A 17174-nucleotide genomic window follows, 5' to 3' on the forward strand; every position below is an offset into this window, starting at 1 on the left:
AAGCCACCAGGACAGGCCACCCATACCACCAAGGGCTCAGCGATAGTCAGCTGGACGAATTTATCTTGTGGTTAATCTGCAGTTCCAAACGTCTGAAGATGCATTTCCACATGATTGGGAACGTGCCGCACTGACTACTAATTCTTTAGAAAATGTCTTTTTCTGTAAACCAGGACTATCTTTTCCCATCAGGAAATATAGTTTCAACCCCTCATTGTAAAAAATTATACGCATTTTTATACAAATTATACAAAATTGATAGAATACTGGTAACTGTTGAAGCGCAGCAATCAGTACCTGGAGGTTTGTCAGACTAACCTCTAATTTTGTGCCTGTTTGAAATTCCCCATAGTAATGTGTCAAAACAGCCTCTCATGTGCTCTTACCATCTGACTTGCGTTGAGAGCGCATCCCGGGGCTGGGGAGATGAACAAATACTCAAGTTCATTTGAGGTGAGTGGTCTGCTTGGAAAGATGCCAATAAGGAGATTTAGGGCAGGTGGTCCTCACTTTAGAAAAGCTACTGTAGGGTGATAGGCCCAGGGGCAGAGAGGGCTGCTGGGGGGGGGGGTGAGGCAGAGGGGGAGCCCACTGTTCTGTGCAGCCACCTAGTCCCTTTCCTGGAGAACCGTGTGGCTGGCTTCCTCCTGCCTCTTGCTCAGGCTTTGGGTGCCCTGGCCCTTCGTTAGCACCTGGGCCCTGTGGGAGAAGCTCCCTCTGCCCCTGTTGGAGGCTGGCTCTGGGCGCCTCCAGATGCTCCTTGCTCCCCAGTGGGAGCGCTTTCCACTTACTCTTGCCTTGGGCAGACTTTGCTCCCCACCCCCGCCCATGAACTTGTGGTTGCACAGTAGCCCGGAGATGTGAGTGAAAGGTGCTTGGGCTGAAGAGGGGCTGGGTAGCGAATTAAGAAAACATGCAATCTCTTCTGTGTGCAGACCTTTCTGGATGTGTAGCTTGGCTACATTGATTTGTTGTAGGACAGGCCGGCAAAGGTGAAAACAAGCAAACAGACAAACGGCAACAACAACGAAAACAAGGATTGATCGTTTACCCAGAGAACTATAATTTCTGGCTTTACAGGCTTTTTTGTGTGTTTTTTTGTTTTTGTTTCTCTCTCTTCTATTTTGCTTGTGCAGTATTTAAAAACCAAAATAATAAATTCCTAATATTTGGTCTAAGACCAAAGTTATTCCTCCTAGCAATTATTAACCAGCGGGTTTCACCTAAAAATTTGTATTTGGGGACTTGTTTAAAAGCATCTGGAGGGGTGCCTGGCTGGCTTAGTGGGTAGAGTGTGTGACTCTTGATTTTGGGGTTGTGAATTCGAGCCCTGCATTGGGTGTAGAGATTACTTAAAAATAAAATCTTGGGCGCCTGGGTGGCTCAGGCAGTTAAGCATCTGCTTTCAGCTCAGGTCACGATCTCAGGGTCCTGGGACCGAGCCCCACATCAGACTCCCCCACTTGGTGGGGAGTCTGCTTGTCCCTCTACCCTCCCCCCACTCATTCTCTCTCTCTCTCAGATAAATAAATAAAATCTTAATAAGAAAGTAAATAAATAAATAAGCCTCAAGAATGGCTGAACTAGCCTAATTCTCTCATTTCACAGATAAAGAAACTCAGGGCCAGAGAAGGTGAGTGACTGACCCAAAGTGACACGCTAGCTAGTAAGAGCTAGGAAGAGGAACTTCAGTTCCTGACCCCAGGCCACCTGCCTTGCCAAAGGGTTGGGACCACTGGACCCAACTGTGGTCAAACCAGGCTCCAGTCCATCTTCTTGACTTATTAGAAAGGAAACTCCCAGGTTCCCACTGCACCCTCGCTTAAGATAGTATTTGTCAAGGTAAGGGACCACATGTTCCAGAACCAGTCCGGATACCTGTGAAAGATGCAGTTCCGGCCTCAGCCCCTCACTAACCTTAGATGAATTATCTGACCTCTCTAGACCCCAGTTGCCCATCTGTATGAAGGGAATAGTGAGAGCACCACTTCACAGGAATGCACAGACGGGCTCCCATACAATTTCTGACATAATGGTGGTTACTGTTCCCTCTTAATTCCCAAGGATGACAAGATAGTCATTGTGTTGAACCCCGGGGGACAGAGATGACCCTGCCAGTCCTCCTCCTTAGGGAGCTCACAGTCTAACCACTGACACAATCAGTCCTTCCTCTTCAAACCAAGGCTCCCACTCAATGATTCAGTAAGGCCTGTGTTGTTTGCATTTTCCAGAACAAGAAGCTATTTGTACCACAGAAAGGAACCCCTGCTGGTTGAGGGTATTCTCCCACCCTGAGGGTAATAAAGCCCTCCTCAGTTTCCTCATCTGTAAAATGGGCTTTCTCCATCTTCAGGGTGAGGAAGACAGGCATATTTGGGTCATGTGCAGAGGCCTGGAGGGCTCTCCGAGAAGGTGGTACTGGCAGGGACAAGAAGTCCTGGGAGCAGAACCCCACACGGGCCTCCCCTCAGGAGAAGCCCAGTCCTGGGAGCAGAACCCCACACGGGCCTCCCCTCAGGAGAAGCCCAGTCCTGGGAGCAGAACCCCACACGGGCCTCCCCTCAGGAGAGGCCCACTGGACCTGGCTGAGAGAGAGGGCACCATGGCCAATGAAACCAACCAGGTAGGAAACCCCAAGGCCCCGGCCAACACCTGCAGGGCTCTTGCCTGCCCAGACCCGTCTCTGTCCAGAAGGGAGAGGCTACCCTGAGCCATCCCTCCTCTGAAGCCTTCAACTTTCTGCTTCCTTTCCAGCTTTGACTTCCAAGCTGAATGGACAGTTAGTTCTCCCGTTGTTTCCAGGCCCCAGGTGGCAGAAAAGCCCGCACCTTTGCTGTAACAGCTACAGGGAGGGCAACAGAGGGAGGCCAGGAGCTGCCGCCCCCACCACCCAGCCCTGGCACCGGCCACAAAGCCGTCCCTGTTTCCACGCTCCTGCAGGTGGCTTCAGCGACGGGGCGCCGTTCAGAGCAAAGTCTCTGGCTCACGCTTTCAAATGGGAGATGCACCCCTCTGCTTTGCCAGGCTTTCTTAATTTAATGCACTGAAGTTTAAATACATGTAACATGGTTATTTCAGCTAATTAATGCAAATCATTAACTTAACCCTCAAACAGCCCTGTTCTTATTAGCCTCGGTTGGCAGAGGAACCCAGGCAGCCCCAGTGGCCGACCCAGGACATTTGACCGTCAGAGCAGGTCGGTTTTTCACAGCAGCCTTCTCTCTACAACAAGATTATTTTCTTCAAGAATCAAGGAATGAAACAAATAATAAAAATGGCCAGAAAAGAAACCCAAATGGTGAAGTTTTTCTTGTATTAAACTTTGTGTATCAGCCATAAGAGGCTCTTAATCATAGGAAACAAACGGGGGGTTGCTGGAGGGGAGGGGGGAGGGGGGATGGAGTAACTGGGTGATGGACGTTAAGGAGGGCACGTGATGTCGTCAGCACTGGGTGTTACATAAGTCTGATGAACCACAGACCTGTACCCTTGAAACAAATCATACATCATATGTTAATTAATTGAGGTTAAATTTTAAAAAAACTTCTTATATCAAAACATATATATTTTTTGGCTTCACTTTTTTATTCCTTATCTGGTTCTTCTAGCAACAGCGTATGATTTGTAACAGAGAAAAACCACGCACAACTCCAGTCCCCTAAGAATATCACGTTTATTTCTCCATCATCCACTTGCAGCCTACAACCATATACGCACGTATCTCTCCATGGCTCTAATGACAGAAAATCTTCTATTTTTATGCCTTCTTTTTGTTGCCTGCCATATTATAATCATTTTCAACATGGCAATAAAATCTTTGTAATTATGGTTCAAAGCGGCTGCATGGGACAAATGAGAAGCATACCAAATGAGCAACAATGCAAGGGTGGTGGGGGTGATAACACAGACATAACGACTCGGTATTTTTTTGTTTCAACAACTAAAGCAATGCATGACATTTCTCAGCAGCAGGAATATAAAATCATCTCTGCTAAACTCAAAATAAAACACAAATATTACATTACAGAAGGAAGTAATAGATTAAGTACTCTTTAATTACATCAGTGTTTGGGTAGAGGTTTGGGTTTTTGTTTTTGTTTTTTACAAAAAAAAACGCTTGAAGAAAAGTTTCCAAATGAATGAATAAATGACCAAACACATGAACCAATGGACCAAACCGTTTGTTTTATCCTCTGAATTGATTATCTCTGCTAAAAAAAAAAAAAAAAAAAAGTCACACATTCTGTTATTGTAAGTTCCTCGTTCTGGTACACACACACGCGCGCGCGCACACACGCGCGCGCACACACCGTTGGATATAGACCTCTCTCTCATTTTCACTGAAAAATCCCCCATCCCTTACATTTCTTGCTGGCATCTTTTTCTTGCCCTAGTTGGACGGGTATGAGTGAGCTCCGAAGTATATGCTTAGTGCGCCACCCAGTGGACAAGTTGCCTGGCACGCAGTCTCTCCACAGCGGACCTAGATCACAGACGGCAGAAAGCTCTCTTCAAATGTTCTTGTTCCTCATCACCAAATCCATTATCAGTTCCTGACCACCCATTTATAAGCCCCAACCCATGTCCAACCTTGACCAGCATTTTTACTGTAATTGAAAGAGGACTATATGGGGCGCCTGGGTGGCTCAGTCCTTAAGCGTCAGCCTTCCTCTCAGGTCATGATCCCAGGGTCCTGGGATCGAGCCCCACACTGGGCTCCCTGCTCGGCGGGAGGCCTGCTTCTCCCTCTCCCACTCCCCCTGCTTGTGTTCCCTCTCTCGCTGTGTCTCTGTCAAATAAATAAATGGAATCTTTAAAAAAGAAGAAAGGAAGGAAGGAAGGAAGAAAAAGGAAGGAAGGACTGTATGCCTGAGCAACAGACTATCCCAACATGGAACAAGTGAGAACAGAGCTTGGCATTAAAATTAAATAAATGCACTGAAAAATAAATATGCTATGTGTCTGTGATAGCGCAGGGGAGCGTCTTGACATGGGGCAAGCAACAGATGACAGAAATTCACAGCAATATTAGTAGGTCACCAATTGTAATCTGAAGTATCACCACACTCCTCTATGGTCAAGCAGCGTAATTAATGAGCTATTAGCTATCCATAACACCCTGTACCTGGAGAAAATAAATACACATTCTTTTTAAGAGATGCAACATTTAAAACAACATTGTAAAGCCATAAAGCTACAAATCCAAAAGGATCCTTACCATTTGGACTGTATTCTTTGATGACAAAGCAATAGAATTAGAAATGTATAATAGAGGTAGAGTTTTTAAAAATCTCAAGACAGGCAAAGGTCTATGAAATATTTGGGAAAGTGGAAATAATAACTTCAATTTTTTAAAGAAAAATGTAAAAAGTGACCTCTAAAAGAATGGAAATACCATCTCATGGCTTCCCGACTAGACAAGAAAAAAACAGAGATTATAGAAAATTGGTAACATTTTCAATCCGGACAAAAAGAGGACAAAGTAAAAGGGAAGAACAGCAAAAAGATAATACAAAATGAGATAGTGGAAATAAATCCAAATGTATTAATAATTATAAGAAAGATAAACATAATAAACTTAGATATTAAAAGATGTATCAGATCAAAGTCCTAAAAATCCAATAAAATGCTACTTATGAGAGAGACCTACAACAAAACCAAAAAAAGAAATTGAAAATAAAGGGATGAAAGCCTGACTTAGCAACATAACATAGGCAAATAAACCATATGGTATTTAAAAAATTAATAAAAGATGAAGAGGAACAGTGCATAATAAAGGAATATGCCATTAACAAAAGAGGACCGCATAAATCTTGGTAGATTGAATAACATAACCAAGTCACTTTTTTAAATATGCACACAGATTCTTTAACCCCCTCTCCTTCAAAAGATGGAGCCTAACTCCCCCGCCTTGAATATGGGCTGAGCTTAGCAACTCACTTCTAATGACTAGCATGTGGTGAAGTAATGGAATGTGGCGTCCAAAGCTACATCATAAAAGACATCACAGCTTCTGCCTCACACACTCTTGAATCACTTGCTCTGGGCAAAGCCAGCTGCCATGCCATGTGGACACTCCAGCAGCCCAGGAGGGGTCGGCAGGGCGAGAGCCTGCACCGAGCTGCCAACCATGTGAGTGAGCTTGGAACCAGTCCTCCAGCCCTGGGCACACCTTCAGAGGACAGTGGCCCCACAGAGAGACCCCAAACCAGAACCACCAAGTTAAGCCATTTCTGAATCTCAGACTCAGAAGCTGTGAGATTATACAAGTCTAGTGTTGTTTTAAGCCATGAAGTTTGAGGGGGCGGTAATTTGTTACACAGTCATAGACAATTGATAAAATGGCCTCAAGTTGTGGAAAGCAAGAAGGACCATAATGACAAGAAGAAATAGACAAATGCCTAGGCCTGGTGGGAGATTCTAACAGCCTCTATCATAAATGGATAGATCATGCAGAAAAAAAATGGGAAAATAGAAGATAGTAATACTATTAGCTCAGAGTTACTAAGAACTTACGTGCTGGGCACCATTCAAAGTATTTTTGCTTGGATATAGAAACTTGCACAAAAAAAATAGAGAGCATACATTACTTCACATGTGAAAGGAGCATCACAAATATTGACCAGTTATAAGATCACAAAGAAAATCTCAGTGTATTTCAAATAGCCTGTTATAATAATCACTGTCTCTACTAAATGCAATTAAAAAGCAACAATTTTTTTGAAAAGTATTTTTAATCCACATTTGAGAACTTAACAATTTATTCCCAAATAGCTCATGGTTAAAGGTGAAATCACACTTATTTAGAACCGAGCAATGGAAGTACAGCTGACCTCTGAACAACATGGGTTTGAACTTCGTTGAGTCCAATTATACATGGGTATGGTTTTTTTAATAAATACAGTACAATTCTGTAAATGTATTTTTCTCTTATGATTTTCTTTTCTTTTTTTAAGATTTTATTTATTTATTTGAGAGAGAGAGAATGAGAGACAGAAAGCATGAGAGGGAAGAGGGTGAGAGGGAGAAGCAGACTCCTGCTGATCAGGGAGCCTGACATGGGACTCGATCCCGGGACTCCAGGATCATGACCTGAGCTGAAGGCAGTTGCTTAACCGACTGAGCTACCCAGGCGCCCTCTCTTGTGATTTTCTTTCTTCCTTTCTTTCTTTTTTTTAAGATTTTATTTATTTATTTGACAAAGAGAGACACAGCAAGAGAGGGAACACAAGCAGGGGGAGTGGGAGAGGGAGAAGCAGGCTTCCCCCTGAGCAGGTAACCCGATGCGGGGCTCGATCCCAGGACCCTGGGATCATGACCTGAGCTGAAGGCAGACGCTTAACGACTGAGCCACCAGGCGCCTCCAAGTGGGAGTCTTTTGGGCATATACTCATCACTCTTTGAACACTTTCTTGCTTTCAGGCCCACCACATGATTGCCTTGATTTAGTCAGTAGAAGAAACTTCAAGTGGAGTCTTTTTTTCTTTTTTTAAGATTTTATTTATTTATTTGACAGAGAGAGACACAGCGAGAGAGGGAACACAAGCAGGGGGAGTGGGAGAGGGAGAAGCAGGCTTCCTGCTGAGCAGGGAGCCCGATGCGGGCCTCGATCCCAGGACCCTGAGATCATGACCCGAGCCGAAGGCAGTCACTTAACCAACTGAGCCACCCAGGTGCCCCTTTTGTGATTTTCTTAATAACATTTTTTTCTCTAGCTTAAATTATTGTAAGAATACAGTATGTAATACACATAACATACAAAATGTGTGTTTATCAACTGTTTATGTTATCAGTAAGGCTTCTGGTCAACAGTAGGGTATACTAGTTAAGTTTTTGGGGGGCAAAGGTTATATGTGCATGGGGTGGGGTTCAATACCTCTAACCCCTGCATGGTTCAAGGGTCAACTGTACTACTAATCAAATCTTGTGAGATGTAACTACAGTGGCATTTAGAGGAAATATGCAGCCTTAAGTAGATTTATTGAAAAACAAATGGAAACAAATAAGTGTGTTCAACTCATGAAAGCAAAAACAAATACAGAGTAAGCCCAAATTAAGAAGGAAATTAAAAAATTAGATAATAAATTAATGAAATGGAAAGCAACAATAAAACCATAGAAAGGGAAAGATTGACAAACCCCAAAACTAGTTTTTTAAGTTATTAACTTTAATTTATTTATTTTTAAAGATTTATTTATGTATTTGAGAGAGAGAGAGTGCATGTGCAAGCAGGGGGAGGGGCAGAGGGAGAGGGAGAGGATCCCAAGCAGACTATGCTGAGCGTGGAGCCCCATGTGAGGCCCAAGATCATGACCTGAGCAGAAATCAAGAGTCCGGGGCGCCTGGGTGGCTCAGTCGTTAAGCATCTGCTTTCAGCTCAAGGTCATGATCGCAGGGTCCTGGGATCGAGCCCCGCATCGGGCTCCCTGCTCGGCTGGAAGCCTGCTTCTCTCTCTCCCATTGCCCCTGCTTGTGCTCTCTCTCTCACTGTCTCTCTCTCTCTCTCTCTCTCTCTCTCTCTGTGTCAAATAAATAAATAAAGGGCACCTGGGTGGCTCAGTCGGTTAAGCGGCTGCCTTCGGCTCAGGTCATGATCCCAGGGTCCTGGGATCGAGCCCCACGTCTGGCTCCCTGCTCGGCGGAGAGCCTGCTTCTCCCTCTCCCTCTGCCTGCCACTCTGCCTGCTTGTGCTGTCCATCTGTCGAATAAATAAATAAAATCTTTTAAAAATAAATAAATAAATAAATAAAATCTTCAGGGGGAAAAAAAAGAAATCAAGAGTCCGAGGCTTAACCACCTGAGCCACCCAGGTGCCCTAGTGTTCAACTCTTGATAGCAGCTCAGGTGATCTCAGGGTGGTGAGTTCAAGCCTCGCATTGGGCTCCATGCTGGATGTGGAGCCTACTTTAAAAATATATATTTTTAATATATTAATATATAAATTAAATTATTTAATAAATTAATTTATATGATTTAATTATTAAATTAATAATTTATAATTTCTAGATTAATAGAGAAATATATAAATTAAATTAAAATATAAATATATATTTCTTCATATACATATGTGTGTATATATATATATAAAGAAAACAAACAAAATAACCAAAATTTTTAAAGGGGGAAAAGATTTGAACAGACATTTTCCCAGAGAAGACAAATGGATGGCAAGGGAGCCCATGAAAAGATGTTCGATGTCATTAGTCAGTAATGGAAACAACCAAAGATCCTTCAGCTGGTGAATGAATAAACAAACTGGTGCAGCCATGTGATGGGATACTATTTGGCAATAAAAAGGAAGGACTTACTGATACATGTAATAAAGTGGATAAAGTCAGATGTATTATGCTGAAGTAACAGAAGCCAGTCTCAAAAAGCTATGTATGGTTCTATTTTTACGACATTCTGTAAAAAGCAAAACTGTAAAGACACAAAGCAGATCAATGGTTACTAGGAGCTATGGCAGGGGAGGGGTTGGCTGCAAAGGAAAACAGAGAAATTTCGTGCGGAGATGGAACATTTCTTGATTGTGGTGGTGGTTACATGATTGTATGAGTGTCAAAAGTAAAAACTAAAAGGGGTGCATTTCATTGTATATAAATTAATATGTTAATAAATCTAAAATAAACAAAACTAAGGAAATAGATAAATTTCTGGTGATATTGATCAAGATAAAAGAGAAAGTCACACAAGTAAACAATTTTTAGGAATTGAGAAATATAAAAGGGGACATGATTACAAATAATAAAATTTTAAATATCAAAACACTTTACACAAATTTGAAAAAAATATTAAAATGGGTAACTTCATAGAAAAAAACCACCAAAAATTAATAAAACAGAAAACCTAACTAAATCAATAATCACTCAGGAAATTAAACCGGTAACCAAAAGTCTCTCCCATCAAAAGACACCAGGCACATATGGTTTTTGTATGTCAGTTTTATCCAACTGTTAAGAAACCAATAAACTCTATATCCTACAAACTCTTTCAGAAACTTCTAAAAAGGCAAGCTAGCTATTTCATTTTATGGAGTTAGGATAGCTCTGACAGCAAACAAGGACAAGAAAAATTATAGACCATTTTCACTAATGAGCATAGATGCATAATTTTTTTAAAAAACTATTTTAAAACGCACGCACTCTCATGTTCTTATCATAATCAAGTAGGGTTTAGCAAGGATATAGGATAGGTTTTCTTTTCTTTTTTTAGATTTTATTTATTTATTTAGAGCAAGAGAGAGCATGAGCAGGGGAGGGGCAAAGGGAGCGGCAGAGACAAAATCCCAAGCCGCCTTCGAGCTGAGCATGGAGCCCGATGTGGGACCCAGTCCCACCACCCTGAGTTCATGACCTGAACTGAAATCAAAGGTCAGACACTTAACCAACTGAGCTGCCCAGGTGCCCCTACAAGGATAGTTTAATAGCAATAAATTCTATCAATATTCAGTACAATGCATTACATTAACAAATTAAAGAAAAACGCGTTACCATCTTACTAGATGCAGAAGGATTTGATACAATTAAACATTCATTCATTTTTAACAACACTCAGCAAACTAGGGATTAAAAGACACTTCCTTAACTATGGTGATGCCCACAGCCAGACTAGAAGGGGCCCACCTAAACTAACATAGATCAGGTTTCTTGGTACTTGCTGCCACACCTCAGTAAAATGCTACAAGGGGCTTGTGTGAAGTATTTTGGGTAAGTTTCAAGGCAACGTGGTTTTTGTCTGGACTAAGTGCTGCCAGAAAGTGGGGGCAACTCTATATTTCAATTTTTATCTAGGAGACCCTCTGGACCCCTTTGTCATGCCTCTTGCCCTGCTGCACAGTCTCTGGTAATTATGACACCTAGAGCAGACTTTAAAACCTCCAAGTTGGGGGGCACCTGGCTGGCTCAGTTGGTGGAGCATGTGACTCTTAATCTCAGGGTCCTGAGTTCAAGCCCCACATTGGGTATAGATATTAAATAAATAAACAAACAAACAAATAAAAATAAACTTAAAAAAGGGTTGCCTGAGTGGCACAGTTGGTTAAGCATCTGACTCTTGATTTTGGCTCAGGTCATGATCTCAGGGTCATGAGATCGAGCCCCGTGTGGGGCTCTGGGCTCCGCAGAGAGTCTGCCTAAGAGTCTGTTCCCTTCTCTCCCTGCCTCTCCCCCACCCTAAGATAAAATCCTAAAAAAATAAACTTAAAAAAACCCAAAAATAAAATAAAAACATTAATGCCTGCTTCTAGCATACAAAATATTCACAGAACATAAAATTACATAATTATTAAACCATTTACTCAATCTAGTTATTTCTCAATGTTTGTACCCACTTGCTTGAGGATATATGCATGTACAGTTGTGTGTGTTTTCTTACAATGTGGTCACATGAGTAAATTACTTTGAAAAAATTTAGCATATAGTTACCCCTATATAAGTTTGTAGTCCCTCATTTGTAACAGCTGCATAATATTTCCTTTTTTTTTTTTAGCTGCATAGTATTTCAATTTATGGTTAACGGATGATGGCTGGGTTTGTTTTTTGGTAATTTACGTTCTCATGTTCTATTAAAAAATGTGATGCACGAAGATACAAACAAACAAACAAACAAACAAACAAAAAACCCCAAGGTGCCTCTCCGCCTACAGGATAGTATTTAAAGCCAGGAGGGTGGTCCTCAAAACCCTTCCCCATAGAGCCTCTGTCTTCCAGGCCATGCCCTTTGGCAGCAACCCCCCATACACAGACCCTTGTTTCCAACCACACCAGACTCCCCCGTGCCCCCCAACATCATAGCCCCTGTCACCCCTCGAGGCTATGGCGCACACTTTCAGCTCTGCCTAGAAGGCCCCTCACCCTTGTTTATCTCTTTCTTGCCTGGCAAATTCCTCTTGCTTCAAGACACAGCTCCAATGTCATGTGCTCGGCAAAGCTCTAGCCCTCTGCTCTGCACCCCTTTCCCCTGTGTCACCCCCTCCTCCTCATCCCTGCAGCCTTTCATACCTTTCTTGCCATTCTTCGTCCTCCTTTCCTACATCAAGGAGATACTGACTCTGGGTACTGAGGAGTCACGGATGAACCAGGGGGTGGCAGATCAGTGAGGAGACTTAGAGAACCACCTGTGAAAACCTCAAGGGAGGAGGAACAGGTCTGCTAGTCGGCCTCAGCAGCCCAGCCCCCAGCACGGGCGGGCACTTTGCAGATGCTGCGGAAACAGCTGTTGGATGAGAGGAGTCGCTTCTGGATTGACATGTGTCCCCCAGATGATCCTCTCTAGTTGGAACCCTCAGTCCTTGTGAGGGTGACCTTATTTGGAAATACGGTCTTTGCAGATGTAATCAGGTTATGATGAGGTCATGCTGGATTGGGTAGGTTTTAATCCGAATATTGGTGTCCTCATAAGTAGACGGAAATTTGGACACAGGCACACAGGGAAGACCATGAAGGTGGACACAGGGACTGGAGAGATCTATAAACCATCAGAGAGCAAGGACTGCTGGTAGCACTAGAAGCAAGGGGAGGCAAGGAAAGATTCCCCCTCTGCAGCCTTCAGAGGAAGAACGGTCCTGCTGACACCTTGATTCTGAACTTCTAGCCTCCAAAACTCTGAGAGAATAAATTTCTGTTGCTTTAAGCCTCCCAGTTATGACAACCTTTTCCGACAGCCCTAGGAGACAATACAGAGCCCAAGACTCCTTGATCAGAAACTCCTCTGAGTTGCCTGCCCCCTCCGCTGCCCTAGGAGGCCGCAGCGACCCCAGACTCAGCTGCAGGCTGCACCTTCCCCTTCCAGTCCATCTCCCCCCGCCCGCCTGCCCCACCGCACGCCTGCCGCCTGCCTAAGCCTCCCCTCTCTGACAAGCAGAGCATCACCTCCTCATGCACACTAGATGGCGCCAGCGGACTGAGCCGTCCCCGCTCGCTGCGCCCCGGGGGCTGCTAAAGGGACTCTGCAAATCCGAGGCGGGGATCACACGTCCAACACCTTTAAGTTCTTTCCAGAGAAAGTGGCTTTTGTTCTGTCACAGAGGAAATTGGATCCTCTCCCCTGCAAACTGTCCTGCCAACCCCCTCCCCCTTCCCGGCCTCTGAGTTTGAGTGGCCTGTTGAGGGCGAGGCTGGTGGTGCCCAGGGCTGGGAGCCAAGTGCAGGCCCTGCCTGGGAAGGCCGCGAGCACAGGACTCCCTAATCGTGATTTGGGGCAGGCCGGCCTGGGTGTCCTGAGTGTGAGGACAGCTATCTCAGCAGACCGGTGGCTGTGGGAGGGAAGACAGGGTGTCAGTCCACTCCAGCTCCCGGAACTCTGTTTTCACCCCCCAACTTGACCTCTCCAGTGGCTAACGTCCCTCAGGCCCATCAGCTCCTTCTGCAGTCTTCCCATCTCAGAGAACCCAGAATCTGAGAGCCAGTTTTGATATTTTCCTCGCCCCCCTGCCCCCTCTGTCCTATCCATTGCCAAGTACTGAAGAGTCTGCCTCCAAAGGACGTCTGAGATTTCTCCTGTGGACCTGCAGCATGGACACCATCTGGGAACGTGTTAGAGACACAGGGTTTCAGGTCCCACCCCAGGCCTACTGGATCCGAATCTACATTTTAGTAAGCTCCTATTGTGTGACCAGGGGATTCTTGAGGCTCAGTGCTGACTCATCTCTCCGCACCCGCCCTTACCTTCCTCCGTCCATTTGCAACAGAGTAAGAAGAACCTTTTGGAGACACACCAGATTATTTCAGTTCCCTGCGAAACTCCTTCCATGGCTTCAGTGCTCTTAGGTGATGGACAAGGTCTTGATCATGGCCGAGGAGACTTGCCTGGCCCTGTAGCATGGTCTCACCCCACTCTCCTTCTGGCTCCCAGCCCTGCCTACTTCAGAGCCCCTGGTGTGTTGGACCTTTTACGTGGAACCCTCCTTGCCTAGCTAAGCCCTGTGCGTTTTTGCATCTCATGGCTTCCTCAAGGAAGCTCTTCCGGATCCGGCTGACCAGACCAGTTCTCACAGTCAGGAGCCATGTGGATCTGTGCCCCTCTGTATTCCTAGTGCCCAGCACAGAATTTGGCACATAGTAGGTGCTCAACCCACCCTTGTTAATCACTGATGTGTCAGAGCAGGCCCATGGGTGGGTGAGTGCTTGTGTCTCTGGAAATACTGTGACTCTCCATCCCAGGAATATAAGAACCAAGCCAGCCAGCATCCTGATCCGGTAGAGCCACGGAGGCCGTGTCCCCAAGAAACCAGACCCTCTCCCTGCACACGGCCCCGCCAATCCCGATTCGCCTTGGCAGTCTTAGTGTTCAGGTTGCTATGGACAGAGCTAGGAGGAGCTGGGTCACTGCTCACCTGGTTTTGCCCTCCCAGGCAGGCTGTTCTTTGCTCCTTCAACTCCCTCTACAACTTGCTATGGGGGCCAGCTGCTTCTATTTTTGCCCCAGAAGCAATTCCCTGGCTCTGTTCCCCCCCCCCCAGCCCCCCAAACAAGGGTGAGAAACACTTCCCTGGGTCCTGGCTCCTCAGTCCCACACTCCTTGACTTCTGCACTGGCCCCTGACATCCTCTTTCCAATCAAAGCTTTCCTTCCTCTCTCTATTGCCCGCTTTTCTTCTCCTTGCCGTGGAGATGTACAGTCTTTTTGACCCTTTTGTCTGTTTCTCTTCATACAGTCAACCACAGAGCTCAGACCTTTTTTTTTTTTTTTTTTTTTTTGAGAGAGAGCACATGAGAGGGGGGAGGGTCAGAGGGAGAAGCAGGCTCCCCGCTGAGCAGGGAGCCCGATGCGGGACTCGATCCCGGGACTCCAGGATCATGACCTGAGCCGAAGGCAGTCGCTCAACCGACTGAGCCCCCCAGGCGCCCTGAGAGGTCAGACCTCTTGACCTGAATGATCGCCCCAAACAGAGGAGCACTCCTCCCATTTCTCCCAGACAGACTCAAGCCCGCCTGGACTCTAACCATCCAAGGCCTGCCCTTCCTCCTCTCTCACCAGGACGCCCGCAGTGGTCTGCAGCTTGGCTCTCACTCCAACTCACTGTCCCCCAAATTCTTTTCTAATGTATTATGTTCAGAGCACACCATTCAGTCTTCAAATCCTTACAAAGCTTTCACTTGCCTGTGGAACCACGTCCACATCCCTAATACGGCATTCAAAGTCCTGCTCCTGGCGGACTCAGTTGGTGAAGCGTCTGCCTTGGGCTCAGGTCATGATCCCGGGGTCCTGGGATCGAGCCCCGTGTCCCACCCCCTGCTCTGTGAGAGCCTGCTTCTCCGTCTCCCTGCCGCTCCCCCTGCTTGTGTGCTCTCTCTCTGTCAAATAAATAAATAAAATCTTAAAAAGTCTTGCTCCACCTGGGCGCAGACTGACATACCTCCCTCGCCGCCTCCCTCCCTGACTCCCTCTTTGCCTGGATAGGTCACTGTTGTCGGGGAGAGCCTTGGTCAGACCCCCATTTTGAGACTGGATGTACTAGGTTGCGAGGGCTGCTGCCCAGGTGGCTTAAACAACAGAAATGTATTTCTTCACAGTTGTGGAGGCCAGAAGTCCCAGATCAAGAGGGCAGCAGGGACTGTTCCATCTGAGGGCCGTGAGGGAAGGACGTGTCCCAGGCCTGTCTCCTGGCCTTGTGGATGCTGTGTTCTCCCTATGTTTTAGATCATCTTCCCTCCGGATGTATGTGTCCCAATTCCCTATTCTTATAAGGACACCAATCATTTGGGATTAGGACCTGCCCTAATGACCTCATTTTAACTTAATTACCTCTTTAAAAACACTACCTCCAAATAGGATTTCCACATACGAATTTTTGGGGGAAGACAATCCGATGCATAACACCAAGGATCCCAAGAAATCATTTTTGTTTTCTCAGGGAAGGAAGATGGAAATAACAGGCAATGCATACTACTTATAGTTCTTAAACATGGCCCTATGAGGAGCTCTGTGTTCCTTTCCGGAAGGCAGATTGCTAGTTTGGAACAAGAGCAAAGATCAGATAAATTCGCAAATTTTCTTGTGAATATTCCTTCTGATCCCAGATAACACACATTTTGCATTTTTAGAAACAATGTATTAAACAGGCAATACATTCACTTGCTTCAAAATTCTCAAAATTACAAAAGGTGTAAAAGATGACCCTTCCTCCGAGTGACTCTCCCTTCCCAGAGGCACCTAATGCTGCCTGGATCAGGAAGGATCCTCTGTACATAGAAAAACATGCACTTAGACACATTTCTTTGTATCTCTTTTGTGTACACAAAGATAGTATTCATACACTTGTTCTGCACTTGGCTTTTTCCATACAACAAGGTATTGTGTAGATTAGATTGGTCCAGAGCTATTTTATTCTCTTTGCTGTATCTGTTTTGTGCTTGCATGTATCATATGTGTTTAACCCCATATTGGTGATTATTTAGGTTCTTTTTAAATTCGGGCTTTATTAGACACTTGCAGTGACTAGCCTGTACACATAAGATATTTGACATATGAACAAGGATATCTGTAGAAAAAATTTCTGAGATCAGAATTTCTAGGTCAAATGGTATATTGCAATATTTTTTAAAGTAAATAATTTTATTTAGAAACAATCATCAATTTTGTTTCTTGAACCATTTGGGAGTACATTGTCCAATCCCCTCCAAAGACTTTAGCATGTATTTCCTACAAACAAGGACTATCTCCTACATAACCACAATAGAAGCAACAAATCTAGAAATTAACATGGATGTGGTATCTTTACACCCCATTTAAGTTTTGCCAATCGTTCCAATAATATCGTTTGTCCAGTTTAAAGTCATGTCTTACATTTCTTTTTATTCAAGTCTCTTTTGTGTCCTTCATTCTGGAACAATTCCTCAGTCTTACCTTGACCCTGACATTTTAAAGATTACAGGCCAGTTCTTTTGTATCACTCAATTTGGATTGTCTCATTTTTTTCATGTTTGGATTTAGGTTGCATTTCCGTGGGAACATCATGAAAATGACGCTGGTTTCTCTCCTTGCATCCCATTAGGTGGTGCATGATTTTGATTTGTCCTGTTTGATTAAAGTAATGTCTATCAGGCTTCTGTTTATCTATATGGACTCATGGTCTCCTGTTTTATTCGATGGATTAGAATCCATTATCATCACTATTTACTTTGATGCTCACGTTGCTCCTGATTTAGTCAGTAGAAGAAACTTCAAGTGGAGTCT

This window comes from Eumetopias jubatus, unplaced genomic scaffold (genome assembly GCF_037043125.1).
Source record: "Eumetopias jubatus isolate StellerSeaLion01/CBP00866 unplaced genomic scaffold, mEumJub1_p1.0 scaffold_7, whole genome shotgun sequence".
Taxonomy (NCBI): domain Eukaryota; kingdom Metazoa; phylum Chordata; class Mammalia; order Carnivora; family Otariidae; genus Eumetopias; species Eumetopias jubatus.